This window comes from Pteropus alecto, unplaced genomic scaffold (genome assembly GCF_000325575.1).
Source record: "Pteropus alecto unplaced genomic scaffold, ASM32557v1 scaffold13, whole genome shotgun sequence".
NCBI classification, from domain to species: Eukaryota; Metazoa; Chordata; class Mammalia; order Chiroptera; family Pteropodidae; genus Pteropus; species Pteropus alecto.
The window spans coordinates 9,728,707-9,733,411 of record NW_006434373.1 but is presented as its reverse complement, the minus strand read 5'-3'; the positions used below and the strand labels follow the sequence as shown (position 1 = coordinate 9,733,411).

Below are 4,705 nucleotides of genomic sequence, written 5' to 3'. Positions count from 1 at the left end.
CACAATTATAGCATCCATAATTTTTTACAGCGTTTGTTTAGGCCTCTTTCCTCCATTAGAACCTCAGTGCCTCGAAGGAAGGCATTTTCTCGTCTTACTCGCCTGTCTCAGCACACAGAGCTGAGTTTAGTATATCATATGTGCTAAATAAATGTGCATTAAATGAACAGCTGAAGAAGCTCACACTCCTTGTTTCCTTAGTCTGACATTTTCTTCCCCATGAATTTCCTATTGAATTCATACTTTTCAAGTCTCAGCTCAAATGCCACCTCTTCCATGACGCTCACTGTGATACATATATCCTTTCCAGCAACTACACTGAAATGAACTCCTTTTTGCTTTTAGCACATTCCTGGGTCAGAAATGTTGAGAAGAACATAGTTTGGTTTACAGAAAGAACATGGGTTACATAGACTCAGACAGACCCGGGCTCATGTAGATTCAATGATTCATTCTGTATGACCTTTGATAAGTCACTTAACCTCTCTGAGCCTCAATTTTCCCATCTTTAGAAAGTTGATAATATCCAAATCAGAAGGCAGTGATGGGGATTCAGTGAAATGAAGAATATTAAGCTCTCAGCATATGCTCAGTGCTCTGTAAGTGGACCCCCACTCCTTGCATCCCGCTAGGCATTAGAGTTAGTTGTTTCTCTCTCTCATTAGATGGAAAAGAATGTCAGGGCAGGCAAGACACCCTTACTAGAGAGTCTAACACAATGTTTAGTACGTGCTCAAAGAATATTTGACAGGTTAAGCCAAATTTTCTTAGCATGCTATCTTCCAAATTTTTTCATTCCTGGTACTTACGAAAAACGATAATGTTTATATGGAACACTGGGGTCACCCAAAGTGTGTTTGGGAGCATCAACATAGGGCTTGGTGAAAAAATGAAGTACATTTCCTTCCCTTATATGATAAGGAAAACCAAATATTGAGAAGTATTTTAAATATTTTATTTGTATACAACTTTAAGATACAATCTCTTTCAATACTGGAGTCAGGAAGTTTACAGAGGATGCTTTCAAAATACATTTTTTAAATTACTGTAGAATATTTACAAACATTAATAACTGCCGAGACACTGGTAGTCTGTTCTGAAGAATACCTGTTAGGAAGATCAGCTTTAATCAATGCTTGTCCGAAGTTCCAGACTCTTTTCTGAGGAAACTGATTGGCCTAGAGGAAGGCAGGTGGCAGGAATTAGGACAGCATGGCTTGTCTGTGCCCAGGCATGTGGCTAGCAATCAACAAATAACATTGCCTAATATCTCTTGACTTTTGTCTGAGCCCAATTTCCTCTGTCTTTACTTTAAAAAGGGACATCGATCAACTAATGTCCTTCGTTAAAATGCAGGAATGTTCTGACAAGGTTACTGATGTATTTTGGGCATGACTCATATTTGTTTTTCCGGGTTTCTGGTTCTGGGTAGCATGTGGGTTGGCCTTGATTGCTGTACCATTCTGGAATGACTTTGAAGGATACTGTTGATTCCAAGGGACCCACGGCCTGCCAAAACCATGTTCCAGGAAAAGAGACGGAAGGGAAGCAGAGATGTATAACCTCAGGGATTGGAAAATTAGAAAGACGTAGCCATCTGCTACTGCTCCCACTTAGCTCTTAGGTGGCTGTTATTACAGGAGTATTTTTACAGGTGCATATTTGTATTATGTTTGCCCTCCACCTGTCTTTCTGGTTTCATTTTGAAGTACTGAAGGCAATGCAGGGAGCCCTTTGGCTCTGTAAAACAGCAGGATGGCTCAGAGTGCTGCCTGGTAGGAGATCTATCCTGACATTCTGGTATAGTTCCACATCCAAGGATGGGAAGGGCATTTGATGGCAGAGATGGGAGTGAGGGCTCAGAGGGGCACAAATTTGGCCAGAGGAAAGATACTGAGCAGACATTTTGGGACATCTGCAAGATAACTTCAATTCCTTCATATTTGCCAAACTGAAATACTTGGGGGACATGCTAAGCCCAATAAGACAGAGTACAATCAGAATAAAGTAGACTCACATATATGTGGGCACATAAATATTTCTGCCTTTATAATCTAACCTTACAAGTGGTTGTACACAAAAGGCCAAGTCACCTGGGCCTCAATGAAATGTCTCTTCAGGTTATGGCTCCATTTTGCTTTTGGGAGTTTCCATTTAGAGGGATGCTTTGTTATAAGATCTTGAGAGTTCCAAGCTTTCTCTCTGTCTGGCACAGATTTTTATCATTTGTTTATGTTCTTATATTAAATGCAACTCAATTATTAAACATCTACCATGAAGCCAGCACTCTAATAGGTGCTGGGGACACAAGGCTGAATAAAATGGCCCAGTGGTAAAAACAGATTTAAGTCCACAGTTTACTCAGCGTGATGTGTACTATAATGAAGGTAGTAGAGTGCACCATGGAGAGAGAAGAGAGGAGTTCTAAAATCCTCCTGAGCTGTCAGAGGAGTTTTATATAAAAGGTAATGACTATGCCTGCATTCTTGTCCCCAGGAATAAGTAAATATTATATTGATGAAGAATATGCAGAGAATAGAATGGTCATCCAAGAAGATGGAACAGCACATGCAAAGGTCCTGAAGTATAAAACAGTATAGCCCATTGAAGCCGAAACAGCACATGTAAAGACCCTGAGGTGTGAAACAGCCTGACCTATTCTAGGGACAAGGGGCAGCAAGTAGTTTGATAAGGTGAGAATGCAAGTGGTTTAGAAGGGGGAACAGTAGGTGAGCCAGGGGATGTAGGTAAGTAATAGATTATGAAGGGTTTCATTTGACAAGCCGAGGATTTTCTTTTTCCTTTCCTTTTCTTTTTTTTCTTTTCTTTACTTTTCTTTTCTTTTCTTTTCTTTTTTCTTTTCTTTTCTTTTCTTCTTTTCTTTTCTTTTTTTCTTTTCTTTTCTTTCTTTTCTTTTCTTTTCTTTTCTTTTCCTTTTCGCTTTGCTTTCTTTCTTCTTTTTTTTGTAGGCGAGGCAACCCTTGGTTGACCTCACAGATTGCAAGGACCTCGTCAGCTTACAATCCCTTATAGTATGTATGTATGTATGTATGTATGTATTTATTTTATGCCTACAGCGCCTGGTCTTCCTAGGTGGTCGCCCATCCAAGCATTAACCAGGCCCGCCCCTGCTTAGTTTCCGAGATCAGACGGGATCGGGCTTGTTCAGGGAAGCATGGCCGTAGACCAAGGACTTTCTTATGAAAGCAATGGAGAGAGGATAAATTAGTGTGAGTAGGTGGCAGCATGGTTATATTTTAATTTGAAAGCAATCGGCTTGGTGGCAATGAAAAGAATAAAATGAAGGGCAATTAAATTTGAGGCAAGATGGCCCAGAGATAATGAGGGTCCGAATTATAGAGGTGCTAGCAGGGATGGAGAGGAGGAGAGGATTTTGACGAATATTTATAGAAAGCAATATAGACAGAACTTAGTGTCTGCATAAATATCAATTTCAAGAACAAGGAAACGTTAAGGATGACTTTCAAATTTCTATGCAGGGTAACTGGCAAGTGGAGATGTTATTAAGGGACATATGGATTCAGCAGAAGAGGATATGAAAAGGAGAGAGATAAGAACAAGAATTCCACTGGAGTACCTCGACTTGGAATTTCCAAACGAATATTCCTCAGATTCCATTTTTTGCATAATAATCCTCAGCTCGAATAAGAACCCCACAGTGCCAACCTGTCATTATGTAGCTTTGAGAACTGGCTCCAAACCCACTTCTGTTCTCCCTCCCGCAACTCCTCCACGTAAACCCACTTGTTTTCCTGTGGTCCCTCCATTTCTCTTCCTTGCCTATGAGTACTTTTCTTTTCAGGCCAACTTGAAGCCTCATCATCCTTGTATGACTTCCCTTGATAACCCACCTAATGTTAATGTCCCCTCAGCAGCACCATGTGACACTATACATTATTCTGTGTCTACATCCTACCTTCTCTGACAGAGATGGGGCATCTAACGTGATGGGAGTGATCATGTGTAGCTGAGGGGCATGAACATGATTGGCCAAATGGAAAATGTTTCATGTCGGAGGGTGCTGGAGATTGCTGAATATGTTTGCAGCAGATCAAAGTAGTGACGTGGGCTGGTTTGTGGGGATAGGGAGACTCATTCATTACTCCATTGAGCCTCTGTTCTGGCAACAGCACCCTCAGTGTTCTGGATCTTTACTTTTGCTAGGATTCCCTATGGGTTTGGGATGCTTGTGCCTGCAAAGGGAGAACCAGCAGGTGTCCTTCCTCCCTAGGTCAGCTGGCCACCACCGACCTCATCCAATGACGCACTTCACACTGCTCTTCCTCTCCTTTTCTATTTTCTGCAGTACTGTGGCTGAGCAATCTGGGGGCTCATCTGACAAATGGAAGACCTCCTTGGTCATAAAGTCCTCCTTCCAGTAGGGAGCAGTGCTGCATTTCCACAAGCTGACCAGCACTTTGGCTTGGGTGCTATGGTAGATGGTTACCAGCAGTCTCTCATCTTCCATCAACCAGGATTTTCACCTGTGCACTTGACCTTCTTGATATCAATATATGAGGCTATTGAGAGTTAATATACAAATATATCAGGCTACATTTGCTCTTAAGGGGCAGAGACCCTGCCATATCCCTTTAGTACCTAGCATTCAGCATATAATAGATGCTTAGTAAATGTTGTTGTAAAGGTTCGTGACAAGGTAAATTTGTTTGGAATAATAATATTT

At 41.3% G+C, this 4,705-nt stretch overlaps 1 pseudogene; it reads right to left on the bottom strand.

Annotated features, from left to right (window-relative positions):
* Nucleotides 1-3,068: 3,068 nt before the first annotated feature.
* LOC112477809 lies at nucleotides 3,069-3,187 on the bottom strand (annotated as a pseudogene).
* Between the last annotated feature and the right edge of the window lie 1,518 nt (nucleotides 3,188-4,705).